The sequence below is a fragment of the Oncorhynchus tshawytscha genome, linkage group LG11, assembly GCF_018296145.1.
Source record: "Oncorhynchus tshawytscha isolate Ot180627B linkage group LG11, Otsh_v2.0, whole genome shotgun sequence".
Taxonomy (NCBI): domain Eukaryota; kingdom Metazoa; phylum Chordata; class Actinopteri; order Salmoniformes; family Salmonidae; genus Oncorhynchus; species Oncorhynchus tshawytscha.
The window spans coordinates 28,100,936-28,122,010 of NC_056439.1; the positions used below are offsets into that span (position 1 = coordinate 28,100,936).

At 44.3% G+C, this 21,075-nt stretch overlaps 1 protein-coding gene across 1 annotated transcript in view; it reads left to right on the forward strand.

The window, feature by feature from the left end:
• ldah (lipid droplet associated hydrolase) overlaps window positions 1–21,075 on the forward strand; it is a 74,412-nt gene that overhangs the window by 18,643 nt on the left and 34,694 nt on the right. The window lies entirely within an intron of this gene.

Below are 21,075 nucleotides of genomic sequence, written 5' to 3' on the forward strand. Positions count from 1 at the left end.
TGGGAGCATGGCACATTGCGAAGTGCAGTGAAAACACTGCCTCAGCATGGGAGAGGTGCATGTTCGAGACGACCTGTGAAAACATCCTAGGCCGAGATAGGACTCCCCCTGTAACCTTCCCACTCCGCTCGCAACGTTAAAGGTTAATGGCTTGAATAACAAGCAATTGTATTTTTTTTCTGGGGGGCATTCCAGCTCTTATTTCAGATAGAGCCTTTTCACAGGATGTTTTTGTCTTGTTTCTCTACTTGTCTGTAATTTCCCTTCTCTGTGGGGCTTTTTCCTATGTCCTATGTGTTGTAGAGACCAAAATGTAGAAACATTGGTAACTGCTCTGTCTAATCTTAATCGTGCTATCTTTAACATTTCCTCAAGCAAATAGTGCTTAGTGATACAGTTGAAGTTGGAAGTTTGCATACACCTTAGCCAAATACATTTAAACTCAGTTTTTCATAATTCCTGACATTTAATCCTAGTAAAAATTCCCTGTCTTAGGTCAGTTAGGATCACCACTTTATTTTAAGAATGTGAAATGCCAGAATAATAGTAGAGAGAGTGATTTATTTCATATTTTATTTAATTAATCACATTCCCAGTGGGTCAGAAGTTTACATACACTCAATTCGTTTTTTTTAACATTCTCAGTTCGTTTTTTTTAACATTGCCTTTAAATTGTTTAACTTGGGTCAAATGTTTCGGGTAGCCTTCCACAAGGTTCCCACAATAAGTTGGGTGAATTTGGCCCATTCCTCCTGACAGAGCTGGTGTAACTGAGTCAGGTTTGTAGGCCTCCTTGCTCGTACACGCCTCCTTGCTCGTACACGCTTTTTCAGTTCTGCCCACAAATTTTCTATAGGATTGACGTCAGGGCTTTGTGATGGCCACTCCAATACCTTGACTTTGTTGTCCTTAAACCACTTTGCCACAACTTTGAATGTATGCTTGGGGTCATTGTCCATTTGGAAGACCCATTTGCGACCAAGCTTTAACTTCCTGACTGATGTCTTGATGTTGCTTCAATATATCAACGTTATTTTCTTTCCTCATGATGCCATCTATTTTGTGAAGTGCACCAGTCCCTCCTGCAGCAAAGCACCCCCACATCATGATGCTGCCACCCCTGTGCTTCACAGTTGGGATGGTGTTTTTCAGCTTGCAAGCCCACATCATGATGCTGCCACCCCTGTGCTTCACAGTTGGGATGGTGTTTTTCAGCTTGCAAGCCTCCCCCTTTTCCTCCAATCATAACAATGGTCATTATGGCCAAAAAGTTATATTTTTGTTTCATCAGACCAGAGGACATTTCTCCAAAAAGTTTGATCTTTGTCCCCATGTGCAGTTGCAAACCGTAGTCTGGCTTTTTTCTGGATGTTTTGGAGCAGTGGCTTCTTCCTTTCTGAGCAGCTTTTCAGGTTATGTCGATATCGGACTCGTTTTACTGTGGATATAGATACTTTTGTAGCTGTTTCCTCCAGCATCTTCACAAGGTCCTTTGCTGTTGTTCTGGGATTGATTTGCACTTTTCACACTAAAGTACGTTAATCTCTAGGAGACAGAACGTCTCCTTCCTGAGCGGTATGACGGCTGCGTGATCCCATGGCGTTTATACTTGCGTACTATAGTTTGTAAAGATGAACGTGGTACCTTCAGGCATTTGGAAATTGCTCCCAAGGATGAACCAGACTTGTGGAGGTCTACAATTATTTATTTAGATTTTCTCATGATGTCAAGCAAAGAGACACTGAGTTTGAAGGTAGGCCTTGAAATACATCCACAGGTACACCTCCAATTGACTCAAATGATGTCAATTAGCCTATGAGAATTTTCCAAAGCAATGACATCATTTTCTGGAATTTTCCAAGCTGTTTAAAGGCAGTCAACTTAGTGTATGTAAACTTCTGACCAACTGGAATTGTGATACAGTGAATGATAAGTGAAATAATCTGTCTGCAAACCATGCAAAAAATTACTTGTGTCATGCACAAAGTAAATGTCCTAACCGACTTGCCAAAACTATGGTTTGCTAACAAGAAATGCGAGTGGTTGAAAAAATGAGTTTTAATGACTTCAACCTAAGTGTATGTAAACTTCTGACTTCAACTGTATGTAGGCCTTTATAGATATACAGATCTGTAATAGTCAAGGAATGAATAATAAAGTGCTTAGTCTGAAAACATGCAGTACATAAAAATAGCTAATTCTATCAGGTTCTTTTATTTTATCTCATGTTTTCAAGTCAAAAACTTAAACAACCAGTTGGCTTTAAGTAGTGTTACCCAAATACCCCACGACCACTTAAATAGGCTACATGTTTATGCATCAACCTTGAGCTGCGTCACTCTCCCTCTCTGTCTCTCCTTGAGCTGGTATCTCCTCCTGAGATTTGGCACAGCCCATTCTGTGGTCCAGCCGGCTCTGCCATATTCTTGTCGGTAAAAAAGAATGAAGAGAAAAATACTTCCTTTCCCACTGAAGATTGCAGGCTGCCAAGAAGAAAACACAAGCGATTATGTCCTGTAACGTATGATGTGTGATAATCAGAAACTCCTGTTCCTTTGGGTCTCAGGTATTTGTGTTGGAATAATGGCTTGCCTTATGGGTTGGGACACCGACGAGGCCTAGGTAAGCAGTGGCGGGCCTTTTTGTATACTTATGGACAGAAAAGGAGTCAGAGTTCAGCTTGTAGCAGGGACCAGACTGGGGTGAGTTAGCACACTTCCAGAGCAAAGCATCTGGCATGCTGCCTGCCCCTGAAAATTAGATTTGGGAGGAAGGCCTGATGAGAATGTCTAGGTTATGCCCAGAGTTTTCTCCAGGTGCATTATGAAGAGTTTATGTTTGGCTTGGTCTTTCTAACACCATGTTCATACAATACTACAAGCTTTGCTTTGCATCTGACACAATTTGGAGAGAAGTTGTTTGTGTCTGTTTGTGTGTGTGTGTGTGTGTACAAGGTAGCATACACTTAGTATACAAAACATTATGAACACCTGCTCTTTTCAGGACATAAACTGACCATGTGAATACAGGTGAAGGCTATGATCCCTTATGGATGTCACTTGTTAAATCCACTTCAATCAGTGTAGATGAAGGGAAGGTTAAAGAAGGATTTTTAAGCCTTGAGACAATTTAGACAAGGATTGTGTATGTGTGCTATTCAAAGTGTGAAGACACATTATTTAAGTGCCTTTGAACAGGGTATGGTAGTAGGTGCCAGATGCACCGGTTTGTGTCAAGAACTGCAACGCAAGGGCACCCGAGTGGCGCAGTGGTCTAAGGCACTGCATCACAGTGCTAGCTGTGCCACTAGAGATCCTGGTTCGAGTCAAGGCTCTGTCACAGCCGGCCGTGACCACGCTGACACAGTCGCCAGGTGTACGGTGTTTCCTCATACACATTGGTGTGGCTGGCTTCCAGGTTAAGCTGGTATTGTGTCAAGAAGCAGTGCGGCATGGCTTGGTTGTGTTTCGGAGGACGCACGGCTCTCGACCTTCGCCTCTTCTGAGTCCATACAGGGTTTGCGGCGTTGGGACAATACTGTAGCTACCAATTGGATACCATAAAATTGGGGAGAAAAAGGGGTAAATAAAAGAACTGCCACGGATATCATATTGGTCCATCCGCCAAAGGACATCCAACCAACTTGACACAACTATGGGAAGCATTGGAGTCAACATGGGCTAGCTTCCCTGTGGAACGCTTTCGACACCTTGTAGAATCCATGCCCGACAAATTAAGGCTGTTCTGAGTGCAAAAGGGGAGGGTGCAACTCAATATTAAGAAGGTTTTCCTAATGTTTGGTATAGTCTGTGTATATTGGTTAAAAAATCAGTCTGATCTTCCTGGCAGCACCATCATGTTTTCCTTACCGGGACAGAGAACTGAGTCAAACAAAAAGCTCTTTAGAAGCCAACTCACTTAACCTATCCCTTTTCAATCTCTGTACCTGTCATTTACACACAAACAGCATCTCCCGTTGACTTGACAACAGATGGCTTTCCATCTTGCTCATACAGTTAGCATGTAAGAAAGGTGTCTCTGGGGATTCTCTGGTCAGAGGAGCGTTCTAAATCATTTTCAGCTTTGTGGCTGGCAGTTCTAACTGGAATCCAATTAATGTGAAATGATAGGTTAGACCATGTTGGCATGAGATAGCCATCAGATCATGTTGTATACATCCAATATGACTTTAAGGAAACCAGCTGCCTCAAAATATGTTTAGCGTGGCAGCTCTCTCTTCCTACCGCCTTTCACCACAATGCTTGTTGTAGTAATGGAGAGGGTGATACCCTGATACTGGGCACAGCAGGCTACAAGGAGCCAAGTCTGTCTTATTTCAAATGGAAATCCTCACACTGTTTCCACAATGGCACTTTGGTTCAATGGAGTTTGGCTTGAGTGAGGCTTATGCTGGAGCTTTCTGGCTGCTCATCACTGAGTAAATGCTGTGATTCACATTAGAATGACGCCACCTGTCAGAAGACAATGATCTATGATATACATTGACATCTGTCTCCCCCGAGATCATTGTCTGAAGCCAAGATTAAGAGCACAGCTGCCAAGAGTGGTCTTAAGTGGGAGACTACACTATTGAGACACCATTTTTGAATGGCAGGGGAAGGCTAGATTCAAACCAGCATGTTGAACGTTTATGCATTTGTTTGCTGCCTGCCCCCATGTCTAATGTTTATGCTACTGTGCAAATACTACTGGGGTTTTTGTTGCCCAAACTTCAGAAGCAGACATTGGGGTCCAGTAGCAGGGGATAGCTGGAACACTGCTGGAGTGCAGGCATAAAGAGCTGATAGCCTGAGGGGTCAGGAGAAATATGCCGCAGGAATGTAGCCTCACAACCCACTGCAACAGGGGGTGCTGGAAGCTGTGAAAACAATGGTCGCACGCAGTTCAGGGGAGTTTATATTTGAGTCTGTCTATGTTTATGTGGGCTATTAACTGCAATAGATCAATACTATGTGTTCTGAGTTTGTGCTTACAGTATATAGATCAATTCTAAATTCTGTCTACACTAATTATATTTTATTTTATTTATTGAAACTTTATTTAACTAGGCAAGTCAGTTAAGAACAAATTCTTATTTACAATGACGGCCTACCCCGGCCAAACCCTAACCCGGACGACGCTGGGCCAATTGTGCGCCCCCCGATAAACAGTACTTTTTAGTAGGCTACGTTGTGATTGTATATTTAGCACTGTTTGGAAGAACATTGGATATGATATGCCAAAACAGTGATTTCACTGGTAACCACCACTTGTTTATGTTAATCTCCATGGGATCATTATCAGGGCAGACAGACAGAAGCAGATTGGCAGAGAAATAAAGACAGAGTGGAAAAGTGATTGTTGGATATCTGGACCAGGTTGTTTATGTCTAGAGGAAGAATATGTATGGCATCTAGCCTATAGAGCCTATGTGTTGTCAAGCAGGGTAACTGACCCAACAGCCTTCAGTTTCATCTTCTGTATCTTAACCTTGTTCTGAACACCTCCAAAACAAAGGTCATGTGGTTCGGAAGAAGAATGCCCCCCTCACCTCATACAAGAACTTGGGAGTATAGACTTGGTTTCCTCTATCGTAATCGCTATTCTTTCACCCCAGATGCCAAACTAACCCTAATTCAGATGACCATCCTACCCATGCTAGATTAGGTAGATGTAATTTATAGATCAGCAGGTAAGGGTGCTCTTGAGCGGCCAGATGTTCTTAACTATTTGTCCGTCAGATTTGCCACCAATGCTCCTTGTAGGACACATCAATGCACTCTATACTTCTCTGTAAACGGTCCATCTCTGTATACGTGAAGCAAGACCAACTGGTTGATGCTTATTTATAAAACGCTATTAGGCCTCACTCCCCCAATCTGAGATACCTACTGCAACCCTCATCCTCCACATAGAACACCCATTCTGCCAGTCACATTCTGCCAGTCCCCAAAGCACAAAATTAGGAAGCTGCTGCTTCCCTCTTTAATAATACCTTTACTGATGACTTGAATCAGAAAAATAAAGTAATACATTTCCAGAAACAGGCAAGATTCCCAAGTTCTTGTGAAGTGAGGCTCCAGTTACGAGGAAGTTGATACTCCAGTCCACACAATATGAAACATCCTTTTCTCTTCAGTGCTGGGCCCTAACCTGAGGTAATGATCACGCTGGTCTGCTGGTCCACATTCACTCTCTTTTAGAGAGTCCGTCAATACAGAATATTTCAAGAACTTTGAAAGTTTCTTCCAGTGCAGTCGCAAAAACCATCAAGCGCTATGATGAAACTGGCTCTCATGAGGACCGCCACAGGAAAGGAAGACCCAGAGTTACCTATGCTGCAGAGGGTAAGTTCATTAGAGTTAATTGCACCTCAGATTGCAGCCCAAATAAATGCTTCACAGAGCACAGAGTTCAAGTAACAGACACAGCTTAACATCAACTGTTCAGAGGATACTGCGTGAATCAGGCCTGGTTGAATTGCTGCAAAGAACCCACTGCTAAAGGACAGCAATAAGAAGAGTCTTGATTGGGCCAAGAAACATGAGCAATGGACATTAGACTGGTGTAAATCTGTCCTTTGGTCTGATGAGTCCAAATTTTTAATTTTTGGTTCCAACCGCCGTGTCTTTGAGATGCAGAGTAGGTAAACAGATGATCTCCACATGTGTGGTTCCCACCATAAAGCATGGAGGAGGAGGTGTAATGTGTGGGGGTGCTTTGCTGGTGACACTGTCAGTGATTTATTTAGAATTCAAGGCACACTTAACCAGCATGGCTACCACAGCATTCTGCAACGATACGCCATCCCAACGGGACAATGACCCAAAACACACCTTCAGGCTGTGTAAGGGCTATTTGACCAAGAGGGAGAGTGCTGGACTGCTGCATCAGATGACCTGGCCTCCACAATCACCCAACCTCAACCCAATTGAGATGGTTTGGGATGAGTTGGATGAGCATATTTGGGAACTCCTTCAAGACTGTTGGAAAAGCATTCCTCATTAAGCTGGTTGAGAGAATGCTAAGAGTGTGCAAAGCTGTCATCAAAGCGAAGAATCTCAAATATAAATATATTTTGATTTGTTTAGCACTTTTTTGATTACTACATGATTCCATACAGTATGTGTTATTTCATAATGCTGATGTCTTCACTATTATTCTACAATGTAGAAAATAGTTTTAAAAAACCTTGAATGAGTAGGTGTCCAAACTTTTGACTGGTACTGTACAAGCTCTAGGATGCCCACAGGCCTCACAAGACTCATCTGAAGGTCCCCCGGTACCAGCTGAAAAAAATGTAATGTGTATTTAGTGACAAAAATAAGGGGTTAAAGACATATAACATTTTTGTAAATGTTTGCTGATCTTTCTTATATATTTATACATCAAGGGGTCTTAAAATTCTAAATGAAATATCAAAATTATCCTTGGTATGACCTTCTTAAAAGGTTCCATATAGCTTAGTAGACCCCCCCCCCTCTCCTGGCTTGCAAAAGTATTCACCCTCCTTGGCATTTTTCCTATTTTGTTGCCTTTCAACCTGGAATTAAAATAGATTTTGGGGGGGGTTGTGTCATTTGATTTACACAACATGCCTACTACTTTGAAGATGCACAATATTTTTTATTGTGAAACAAACAAGAAATAAGACAAAAAAATATGGAGAACTTGAGCGTGCATAACTATTCCTCCCCCCCAAAGTCAATACTTTTTAGAGCCACCTTTTGCAGCTATTACAGCTGCAAGTCTCTTGGGGTATCTCTCTATAAGCTTGGCACAGCTAGCCACTGGGAATTTTGCCCATTCTTCAAGGCAAAACTGCTCCAGCTCCTTCAAGTTGAATGTGTTCTGCTGGTGTACAGCAATCTCAATTGAGGTCTGGACTTTGACTAAGACATTTAAATGTTTCCCCTTGAACCACTTGACTGTTGCTTTAGCAGTATGCTTAGGGTCATTGTCCTTCTCGAAGGTGAACCTCTGTCGCAGTCTCAAATCTCTGGAAGACTGAAACATTTTTCCCTCAGGAATTTCCCTGTATTTAGCACCATCTATCATTCCTTCAATTCTGACCAGTTTCCCAGTCCCTGCCAATGAAAAACATCCCCACAGCATGGTGGTGGCAGCATGGTATTCTCGGTGTGATGAGAGGTATTGGGTATGTACCAGACATGGCATTTTCCTTGATGGCCAAAAAGCTCAATTTTAGTCTCAGCTGACTAGAGTACCTTCTTCCATATGTTTGGGGAGTCTCCCACATGCCTTTTGGTGAACACCAAACATGTTTGCTTATTATTTCCTGACCTGTTTGGAGAGCTCCTTGTTCTTCATAGTGGCACCTGCTTGGTGGTGCCCCTTTGCTTAGTGGTGTTGCAGATTCTGGGGCCTTTCAGAACAGGTGTATATATACTGAGATCATGTGACAGATCATGTGACACTTAGATTGCACACAGGTGGACTTTATTTAACTAATTATGTGACTTCTGAAGGTAATTGGTTGCACCAGATCTTATTTAGGGGCTTCATAGCAAAGGGGGGTGAATACATATGCACGCACCACTTTTCCGTTTTAAAATGTTTAACATTTTTGAAACAAGTTATTTTTTTCATTTCACTTCACCAATTTGGACTATTTTGTGTTTGTCTATTACATGAAATCCAAATCCATTTAAAAATCGATTCCATTTAAATTCCAGGTTGTAATGCAACAAAATAGGAAAAACACCAAGAGGGTGAATACTTTTGCAAGGCACTGTAGTGGGCTAATAGCAGTAATGGCAAAAATATTTATTTCATATGTTTTATTGATACTTCAAGGAGTCTTAAAATTCTAATCTGGTATGACCTTCTTAAAACAATTCCATATAGCTTAGTAGTTCCCCAACCTGCACCCGAGTCTATAATATTGGGACCGCAGCGCATCCCGCCATAAGGAGAGACTGCTATCAGGACCCAGCCATAGCCACATAGAATTGAGCTGCCACAAGCTCGATACCCACTAATATCATAAATATTATAACACTTCCCCCATGAATGTGTCTAGTTCAGGACGTTACACATGAACACATTTACAAGCAGTCTGAGATACCTACTGCAACCCTCATCCTCCACATAGAACACCCATTCTGCCAGTCACATTCTGCCAGTCCCCAAAGCACAAAATAGTAAAATTAAGTCAAATTACTTGATATGAAAAAGGTTGAGAATCACTTTGATGGCCTAACATGATAAATCTTGTGTTATGATAAATGTGACCGACCACCTTGATTGTCTTATGTAGCAAAATTTGGTATTGTGTTTTGTACATTGGATAAAAGCACATATACAAAATGGTATATCATACACTGCATTTGAAGAACAATGGGAAAGTAATTATGCTTTGAAAGTTGATAAACTTGTGACTTCACTTTTGAGAAAATGGCCTTTTGAGAAAATGTTTTGATCCGAGCGTTCTGTCATAACAACAACAGTCAGGCACTCAAGCTAACTGGCTAACATGAGATAACCGTTCATAGACCATTTTACTCGCCCTAGCAGAGCTGGTTAGGCTGTTTTTATGTTATCCAGAGCTTTGGTGATTGCAACTGTGCTGCTGGCAACAATATATGATTTTTTTGCCAAAGTTCGTAAATATGTCAGTTATTTTGCGCTCTGGCACACTCAGACGAGAGTGCTCTGAAATCGGAGTAGATAGCCAGAGCGAATTTACCAGCTACGTCTATCAACAGTTGTTACGGTGACATTCTATTGAAATGGTTACTTGTATAGTGGAGTCTTTTGTTAAGACATGTAGCTAGCTAGCTAGGTAAACAATGAACCATAATCCCAACTCACCCAGCATGAATCTGCAGGTAGCTAACCAACCGGGTTCAATGTTAGCCAGCTAACATTAGGCTATAACTAGCAAAGCAAATGGCTCTGAGATACGAATAATAAGATCATACACGTAACATAATGTTAGCTAGAGAGCCAGCCAGCTAACATTAGCTTGCTAGCTAACAGTACGCTTTAACTTGAAATGAAAATGACTTTCTGTCAAAATTAAAACGTGTAATATCATGGATGTATGCCTTTCCCTGTCACAGATGCCATGGTTGCCCTTAGTCTGAAGATGTAATCCGGATACAGGTGTTTTCTCCATCTCCTTACCTATCATACTCTAATTCCACTGATTTCAAACCTCAGTCCTCCAGAAAGTAGAGAGCAACACTTATGCAGTTCTACTACGTGATACATTTTTTTTTAAAGCTGCGTTAGACAGGATTACCTACTGTACACATACTGATCAGCTCAAATAGACAGAAATGTGCTATATGGCAGACTAATCCAAAGTCATCTCTAGGCATGTCCAGCCCGCTCATTATCTCAGCCTATCATGGCTAGCGGGAAGGTTGCTGGCTTTTTCTATGGCTAAACCAACTAGGCTCGTGATTTAACACTTTTATTTGTATTTACAGATGGCATACAAGTCTGTTATTAAGGCACATGAATCTTCACATGTTCCAGAAGGCATCTTTGCCAAATAAACTTATTTTAATTTAAAAAAAGTTTAAATGTCTCTCCTGTGAAGTAGTGACATGCGCCTAGTTTCCTGAAATGAGTAACAAATATTAGTTAACATGTAAAATGATGGGGAAAATGAATCTTCAGAATTTCTTCTAGAAGCTATGGAGTGATGACAAATGGTGACAAGGCCTCAAAACACAAGCCTCTGGAAAGACGTCAGATCTGGGAGGCCCTTAAAATCTCACTTTTTCCTAGGTGCTCAAACTGCCCCAGCTGTTTCTGTTGAATGGCAACATTTTATCACACCCATTATTCATGGTTTTGACTTCGCAAAGCCAGGCTCTACATCTCCACCAGGCTCAGAACATCTTTCGCATAGGAATGTGAGGCGGTAGTTCGAAATGGAAATGTACTTTCCTATGGGACTGAGTTATCATCAGTACCGTAGTAGCCCTATGAAGTCTTTGTCACTGTTTTGGGGTGGATGCTGAAGCTAAGAGAGTAATGGCCAAGGTTGTGTACCACACCTCAAATGTTGAGTGACTGGAGACATGGGTTGGACATGGATAGAAATGTTTTGAATGCCTTTTAATGGAGATATGTGTATCATTAATGCAGCTCTGTAGCTGTTCAGTGCCTTACAGCAGGAGTGTCAAAGTAATTTTGCCAATGGGGCCATTTCTGTAAAGCCACATTTCAGGAGGGCTGCATATTGGTGACGACAAAAAAGTGCATTGTTACACACTTATGTAGTCTATATGCTTACTTAACACCATACTCTGGCAATTGCCTTGACTGCATTAACAAGCAGTTTAAATAAGTTTGGTCCTAAAATGTCCACTGAGCCTCATGTTTGACCCCTGCTCTAGAGGTTCTATATACAATGTACACACCCTATATAGTGTAATGGAGTCTAATAGTGTAATGGAGAATATTGATGGCTTGTTAACTGTTTGGGTGGGCTCTGGCAAATTTTACAAACTAGATCATTTTCATCAGCCTGATGGGAATATTACATCTACAAATGATAAATAAATGAATACATATTGAAACATTTTAATCTGCTTTTGTCTTTCATCTTGATAATGAAGGCGTTTCTATAGAGCAAGAAAAAGATTTACCTCTCATTACCTTTCTCTGTGGTCAGGAGTATTCATTACATTATGACCTTCACCATAAGTGTGTCGTCACAAATCTACCTGTCATCCCCACATACGTTCTCTGGTCCAGCTTTCCATAACTGTACTTTCCACCTGATGTCACTTACCAGCCGAGACAGCTGACACACGTAGACACCACATTATATGCCATGGAGACTGGAGAGTGAGCCCTTAGGTCAACTCCATCCTTCCCTGTCTCCAGCTACCTCCTCTTTCCTAGTCAGAAAATCCACGGAGCAGGCCTAATAGCAGGGAGTTTGGGCATATCAATGGAGCCTGAGCAGTCCCCAGGCTACTTCTCTCTTATGAGGTGCGAGAGAGGTACGCGAGGAGAGCTTTAGTGCAGCCCTTAACCCACACTCTGTCACTTAACAGCAGCGGCTGCAATGGTCTGCACAAGGCCTTCCACACGCTCCATGGCCAGGTGGCCTGTACACTAATGTTTTACGACCAGAGGAACACCTGCTGTCTAACAGTGCGCTGGGTCTGGCCTGGCATTGCGTGGCCTGTCGGTCCATTGGACCTCGTTACCGAGTGTGTTAGGGCGGGCTGAAAGCCCCTGACCAACGTTCCATGCTGTTCCCAGAAACTTCTGTTAACTTTCCTTCTCTCTTTCCTACTCCTTTCATTTCTCAACTCAGCAACAATAAAAAAGGAAGGTAATATCTATAAAACAACTAATGTTGGAATTTTTAGTCGTTGACAAATTGTTCCCATTTCGGAAAACCATTTGGTTTCCTTAGTTCCTGGGTAAAGCTGTACCTCTCTGAGCTTGTGTGTTCTTTACAAATGTTTCACTGTCTCAGGAGTTTGACTTCAGGAGTTGACTTCAGTAAACAGTACGTACGTGTGCAGGCGTGCGTGTTTTATTTCACGAAACAGACTGAACATACACCCAAGTGAAATGTACGTGTCCTGTTGGCTGCAGCTCTGGTGCATCTGTAAAACATTAACATTCCTGCTCTGTCACATTTAGAGCTCAGGTCTTTAGAAATCAGCCCTTTTCACTGGGACATCTTAAGTCCACTCCTTTCGTCCATCCTCTGTCCGCCACAGTACAGCCAGATGCTGTTGCAGGTTCAAGGACTCTTCTGACCCGGCCACAGGGACTGGTCGTGTGTGTGTCCTAAGAAAACAAGCCGTAATTGAAGGGAAGACATGAAAATGTGTACACTGCTTTCAGAAAGTATTCACATCCCTTGACTTTTTCCACATTTGTGACCCAACACCTTGATTCAGTCGTATGTAGCAATATTTTAAATGGTGTTTTTAAAATATTTTTTACATTGGATGAAAGTATAGACTCAGAGCTAGAACATTTTGTATCAAACACTGCAGTTAAGGAACAATGGGAAAGTAATTCTGCTTTGAAAGTTGATCAAATTGGCCCGTGAATGTTTTGGTACACCTACTGGAGAGCTCTTCTTTGTCTACACCCATTCAGCATTGCTCACACCCTCTTAAGCCTTAGCCCCATCCATCTCTTTTAGGATTCACATTTGAGGCCATGTGCTAAACAGAGGAAGGTAGTGTAGTAAACAATCAAAGATTAAGACTAAAAGTGCTGAAAGTAATAGTAAAAATTGTCTTTATCTAGTCCTTGGCCTATATCCTAATCTGACTTTGGTGCCGGTCATGTTGTATTTCACTTTACCATCTTTGGTAAACACAATATCAAATAAAATCAAAATGTATTTGTTACATGCACAGGATACCGAAGGTGTAAATACTACAGTTTAGACCTGTAATCCCAACCCATACTACACTATATATAGTATGTGGACACCCCTTCAAATGACTGGATTTAGCTATTTCAGCCACACCCCTTGTCGACATGTGTATAAAATCAAGCACACACAGCCATGCAATCTCAATAGACTAACATTGGCAGTAGAATGGCCTTACTGAAGAACTCAGTGGCTTTCAATGTGGCACCGTCATAGGATGCCATCTTTCCAACAAGTCAGTTAATCAAATTTCTGCCCTGCTAGAGCTGTCCCGGTCAACTGTAAGTGCTGTTATTGTGAAGTGGAAACGTCTAGGAGCAACAACGGCTCAGCTGCGAAGTGGTAGGCCACACATGCTCACAGAATGGGACCGCTGAGTGCTGAAGTGCGTAACACGTACAATTTGTCTGTCCTCGGTTGCAACACCCACTATCGATTTCCAAACTGCCTCTGGAATCAATGTCAGCACAAGAACTGTTCGTCGGGAGCTTTATGAAATGGGTTTCCATGGCCGAGCAGCCGCACACAAATCAAATCAAAATAAAATAAAATGTATTTATATAGCCCTTCGTACATCAGCTGATATCTCAAAGTGCTGTACAGAAACCCAGCCTAATACCCCAAACAGCAAGTAATGCAGGTGTAGAAACACGGTGGCTAGGAAAAACTCCCTATAAAGGCCAAAACCTAGGAAGAAACCTAGAGAGGAACCAGGCTATGAGGGGTGGCCAGTCCTCTTCTGGCTGTGCCGGGTGGAGATTATAACAGAACATGGCCAAGATGTTCAAATGTTCATAAATGACCAGCATCGTCAAATAATAATAATCACAAGCAGAACAGTTGAAACTGGAGCAGCAGCACAGCCAGGTGGACTGGGGACAGCAAGGAGTCATCATGCCAGGTAGTCCTGAGGCATGGTCCTAGGGCTCAGGTCCTCAGAGAGAGAGAACGAAAGAGAAAATTAGAGAGAGCATACTTAAATTCACACAGGACACCGGATAAGACAGGAGAAGTACTCCAGATATAACAAACTGACCCTAGCCCCCCGACACATTAACTACTGCAGCATAAATACTGGAGGCTGAGACAGGAGGGGTCAGGAGACACTGTGGCCCCATCCGATGATACCCCGGACAGGGCCAAACAGGAAGGATATAACCCCACCCACTTTGCCAAAGCACAGCCCCCACACCACTAGAGGGATATCTTCAACCACCAACTTACCATCCTGAGACAAGGCCGAGTATAGCCCACAAAGATCTCCGCCACGGCACAACCCAAGGGGGGGCGCCAACCCAGACAGGAAGCTCACATCAGTGACTCAACCCACTCAAGTGATGCACCCCTCCTAGGGACGGCATGAAAGAGCACCAGTAAGCCAGTGACTCAGCCCCTGTAATAGGGTTAGAGGCAGAGAATCCCAGTGGAAAGAGGGGAACCGGCCAGGCAGAGACAGCAAGGGCGGTTCGTTGCTCCAGAGCCTTTCCGTTCACCTTCACACTCCTGGGCCAGACTACACTCAATCATATGACCCACTGAAGAGATGAGTCTTCAGTAAAGACTTAAAGGTTGAGACCGAGTTTGCGTCTCTCACATGGGTAGGCAGACCATTCCATAAAAATGGAGCTCTGTAGGAGAAAGCCCTGCCTCCAGCTGTTTGCTTAGAAATTCTAGGGACAATTAGGAGGCCTGCGTCTTGTGACCGTAGCGTACGTGTAGGTATGTACGGCAGGACCAAATCAGAGAGATAGGTAGGAGCAAGACCATGTAATGCTTCGTAGGTTAGCAGTAAAACCTTGAAATCAGCCCTTGCCTTGACAGGAAGCCAGTGTAGGGAGGCTAGCACTGGAGTAATATGATCAAATCTTTTGGTTCTAGTCAGGATTCTTGCAGCCGTATTTAGCACTAACTGAAGTGTATTTAGTGCTTTATCCGGGTAGCCGGAAAGTAGAGCATTGCAGTAGTCTAACCTAGAAGTGACAAAAGCATGGATTAATTTTTCTGCATAATGTTTGGACAGAAAGTTTCTGATTTTTGCAATGTTACGTAGATGGAAAAAGCTGTCCTTGAAACAATCTTGATATGTTCGTCAAAAGAGAGATCAGGGTCCAGAGTAACGCCGAAGTCCTTCACAGTTTTATTTGAGACGACTGTACAACCATTAAGATTAATTGTCAGATTCAACAGATCTTTGTTTCTTGGGACCTAGAACAAGCATCTCTGTTTTGTCCGAGTTTAAAAGTAGAACATTTGCAGCCATCCACTTCCTTATGTCTGAAACACAGGCTTCTAGCGAGGGCAATTTTGGGGCGTCACCATGTTTCATTGAAATGTACAGCTGTGTGTCATAGCAGTGAAAGTTAACATTATGTTTTCGAATGACATCCCCAAGAGGTAAAATATATAGTGAAAACAATAGTGGTCCTACAACGGAATCTTGAGGAACACCAGAATTTACAGTTGATTTGTCAGAGGACAAACCATTCACAGAGACAAACTGATCTTTCCGACAGATAAGATCTAAACCAGGCCAGCCTTTTCTAAAAAATTTGAGAGGAATGGAAGATTCGATACAGGCCTATAGTTTTTTAGATTTTCTGGGTCAAGGTTTGGCTTTTTCAAGAGAGGCTTTATTACTGCCACTTTTAGTGAGTTTGGTACACATCCGGTGGATAGAGAGCCGTTTATTACGTTCAACATAGGAGGGCCAAGCACAGGAAGCAGCTCTTTCAGTAGTTTGAATAGGGTCCAGTATGCAGCTTGAAGGTTTAGAGGCCATTATTATTTTCATCATGTCAAGAGATATAGTACTAAAACAGGTAGAACAAGGATCGGACCAAAATGCAGCGTGATGATGATTCATGATATATTTTAATGAAGGAAAACCTATACATACAGAAACTACAAAAACTAACGAAATGAAATAATGAAAACCGAAACAGCCTAGCTGGTGAAATACAAAACACTAAGACAGGAACAATCACCCACAAACACACAGTGAAACCCAGGCTACCTAAATATGGTTCCCAATCAGAGACAACGAGAATCACCTGACTCTGATTGAGAACCTCAGGCAGCCATAGACTATGCTAGACACCCCTACTCAGCCACAATCCCAATACCTACTAAAACCCCCAATACCACAACACAACACAAAATAACCCCATGTCACATCCTGTCCTGACCAAATAAATATATAAACACAAAATACTAAGACCAGGGCGTGACAGAACCGCCCCCCCCCCCAAGGTGCGGACTCCCGGCCGCACACTAAAACCCATAGGGGAGGGTCCGGGTGAGCGTCTGTCCACGGTGGCGGCTCCGGCTCGGGACGTGGACCCCACTCCAACCAAGTCTTAGTCCCCCTGTAACGCGTCCTTTGATTGACGACCCTCGCCGCCGACCTTGGCCTAATAACCCTCACCAAGGACCCCACTGGACTGAGGTGGAAGCTCGGGACTGAGGGGAAGCTCGGGACTGAGGGGAAGCTCGGGACTGAGGGGAAGCTCGGGACTGAGGGGAAGCTCGGGACTGAGGGGAAGCTCGGCACTGAGGGGAAGCTCGGCACTGAGGGGAAGCTCGGCACTGAGGGGAAGCTCGGCACTGAGGGGAAGCTCGGCTCTGAGAGGAAGCCCAGTACTGAGAGGAAACTCAGGCAGGTAGTAGGCTCTGACAGATCCTGGCTGACTGGCGGATCTGGAAGATCATGGCTGACTGGCGGATCCTGGCTGACTGGCGGATCTGGAAGATCCTGGCTGACTGGCGGATCTGGCTGCTCCATGCAGACTGGCGGATCTGGCTGCTCCATGCAGACTGGCAGCTCTGGCTGCTCCATGCAGACTGGCAGCTCCATGCAGACTGACAGCTCTGGCTGCTCCATGCAGACGGGCAGCTCTGGCTGCTCCATGCAGACTGGCAGCTCTGGCTGCTCCATGCAGACTGGCAGCTCTGGCTGCTCCATGCAGACTGGCAGCTCTGGCTGCTCCATGCAGAATGGCTGCTCCATGCAGACTGGCAGCTCTGGCTGCTCCATGCAGATTGGCAGCTCAGGCTGCTCCATGCAGGCTGGCAGCTCTGGCTGCGCTGAACAGGCAGGAGACTCCAACAGCGCTGTAGAGGAGGAAGGCTCTGGCTGCGCTGAACAGGCGGAAGGCTCCGGAAGCGCTAGAGAGGAGAAAGGCTCTGATAGCGCTAGACAGGCGGGAGACTCCGGCAGCGCTGGAGAGGAGAAAGGCTCTGGCAGTGCTGAACAGGCGAGGCGCACTGAAGGCCTGGTGCGTGGTGCTGGCACTGGTGGAACTGGATAGAGAACACGCACAGGAAGCCTGGTGCGGGGAGCTGCCACCGGAGGACTGGTGTGTAGAGGTGGCTCTGGATAGACCGGACCGTGCAGGCGCACTGGAGCTCTTGAGCACCAAGCCTGCCCAACCTTACCTGGCTCGATGCCCACTCTAGCCCGGCCAATATGAAGAGCTGGTATGAACCGCACCGGGCTATGCACCCGCACTGGAAACACCGTGCGCTCCATAGCATAACACGGTGCCTGCCCGGTCTCTCTAGCCCCCCGGTAAGCACAGGGAGTTTGCGCAGGTCTCCTACCTGGCATAGCCATACTCCCTGTGAGCCCCCCCAATACATTTTTGGGGCCGACTCTCAGGCTTCCATCCGCGTCGCCGTGCTGCCTCCTCATACCAGCGCCTCTCGGCTCTCGCCGCCTCCAGTTCTTCTTTGGGGAGGCGATATTCTCCAGGCTGATCCCAGGGTCCTTCACCGTCCAGTTCGTCTTCCCATGTCCAGTCCCTCTCTCGCTGCACCTTGGTACGGCTACACTCCCCTGGTTTAGCTCAGGGTCCTCTCCCGTCGAGGATTTCCTCCCAAGTCCAGAAATTCTTGTCGCGCTGCTCCTGCTGCCGCTGTTGCCTGTTACCACGCTGCTTGGTCCAGTTGTGGTGGGTGATTCTGTAACGGCTCTCTTCTATCTCCTCCTGTGACGAAGAGGTAGAACAAGGATCGGACCAAAATGCAGCGTGATGATGATTCATGATATATTTTAATGAAGGAAAACCTATACATACAGAAACTACAAAAACTAACGAAATGAAATAATGAAAACCGAAACAGCCTAGCTGGTGAAATACAAAACACTAAGACAGGAACAATCACCCACAAACACACAGTGAAACCCAGGCTACCTAAATATGGTTCCCAATCAGAGACAACGAGAATCACCTGACTCTGATTGAGAACCTCAGGCAGCCATAGACTATGCTAGACACCCCTACTCAGCCACAATCCCAATACCTACTAAAACCCCCAATACCACAACACAACACAAAATAACCCCATGTCACATCCTGGCATGACCAAATAAATATATAAACACGAAATACTAAGACCAGGGCGTGACAGGTGGTTAACTGTTTTTTTGTCCTCTGACGTCTGGTAGGCAGAGGGAGTCTGGAAGGACATCAAGGAATCTTTGTGTTGTCTGTGAATTTATAGCAAAACTTTTGATGTTCCTTGGTTGGGGTCTGAGCAGATTATTTGTTGCAATTCCAAACGTAATAAAATGGTGGTCCGATAGTCCAGGATTATGAGGAAAAACATTAAGCTCCACAACATTTATTCCATGGGACAAAACTAGGTCCAGAGTATGACTGTGACAGTGAGTAGGTCCAGAGACATATTGGTCTGTGGACCTTTCCATGTGAATATTAAAGTCACCAAAAATTAGAATATTATCTGCTATGACTACAAGGTCCGATAGGAATTCAGGGAACTCAATGAGGAACGCTGTATATGGCCCAGGAGGCCTGTAAACAGTAGCTATAAAACGTGATTGAGTAGGCTGCATAGATATCATGACTTGAAGCTCAAAAGACGAAAACATAAATTTTTTTTGTAAATTGAAATTTACTATAGTAAAATGTTAGCAACATCTCCGCCTTTGCGGGATGTGTGGGGGATATGGTCACTAGTGCAGCCAGGTGGTGGGGCCTAAACACAGTAAATTCATCATGCTTAAGCCATGTTTCAGTCAGGCCAATCACATCAAGATTATGATCAGTGATTAGTTAATTGACTATAATTGCCTTTGAAGTAAGGGATCTAACATTAAGTAGCCCTATTTTGAGATGTGAGGTATCACGATCTCTTTCAATAATGACAGGAATGGAGGAGGTCTTTATGCTAGTGAGATTGCTAAGGCGAACACCGCCATTTTTAGTTTTGCCCAACCCAGGTCGAGGCACAGACACGGTCTCAATGGGGATAGCTGAGCTGACTACACTGACTGTGCTAGTGGCAGACTCCACTATGCTGGCAGGCTGGCTAACAACCTGCTGCCTGGCCTGCACCCTATTTCATTGTGGAGCTAGAGGAGTTAGAGCCCAGTCTATGTTGGTAGATAAGATGAGAGCACCCCTCCAGCTAGGACGGAGTCCGTCACTCCTCAGCAGGTCAGGCTTGGTCCTGTTTGTGGGTGAGTCCCAGAAAGAGGGCCAATTATCTACTAATTCTATCTTTTGGGAGGGGCAGAAAACCGTTTGCGACCAGCGATTGAGTTGTGAGACTCTGCTGTAGAGCTCATCACTCCCCCTAACTGGGAGGGGCCCAGAGACAATTACTCGATGCCGACACATCTATCTAGCTGATTTACACGCTGAAGCTATGTTGCGCTTGGTGACCTCTGACTGTTTCATCCCAACATCGTTGGTGCCGACGTGGATAACAATATCTCTATACTCTCTACACTCGCCAGTTTTAGCTTTAGCCAGCACCATCTTCAGATTAGCCTTAACGTCGGTAGCCCTGCCCCCTGGTAAACAGTGTATGATCACTGGATGATTCGTTTTAAGTCTAATACTGCGGGTAATGGAGTCGCCAATGACTAGAGTTTTCAAAATGTCAGAGCTAATGGTGGGAAGCTTCGGCGTCTCAGACCCCGTAACGGGAGGAGTGGAGACAAGAGAAGGCTCGGCCTCTGACTCCGACTCGTTGCTTAATGGGGAAAACCGGTGGAAAGATTCTGTCGGCTGAATGAGCGACACCGGTTGAGCATTCCTACAGCATTTCCCTCCAGAAACCGTGACAAAGTTGTCCTTCTGCGGGGACCGTGCGAGGGGATTTATATTAACGTTACTATCTGTACTTACTGGTGGCACAGACGCTGTTTCATCCTTTCCTACACTGAAATTACCCTTGCCTAACGATTGCGTCTGAAGCTGGGCTTGTAGCACAGCTATCCTTGCCGTAAGGCTATCGTTCTCCTGTATATTATGAGTACAGAGACTGCAATTAGAAGGCATCATGTTAATGTTACTACTTAGCTTCGGCTGTTGGAGGTCCTGACGAACCATGTCCAGATAAAGCATCCGGGGTGAAAAAGTTGAATGAAAGAAAGTTGAGTGAGGGAAAAACCAAAAATATAAACGGTAATTAAAAAGTAAAAACCGTAAAGTTGTCAGGTAGCAAAGTAAGGTTGGCAACAAAACGCACAGCAACACGTAAACAAGTCTGCAAGTTGTGACCGGAAAAGCCTAAGATCACCATGCACAATGCCATGCATCGGCTGGAGTGGTGTACTCTGCCATTGGACTCTGGAGCAGTGGAGTCGCGTTCTCTGGAGTGATGAATCACGCTTCACCATCTGGCAGTCCGACTGATAAATCTGGGTTTTGCAG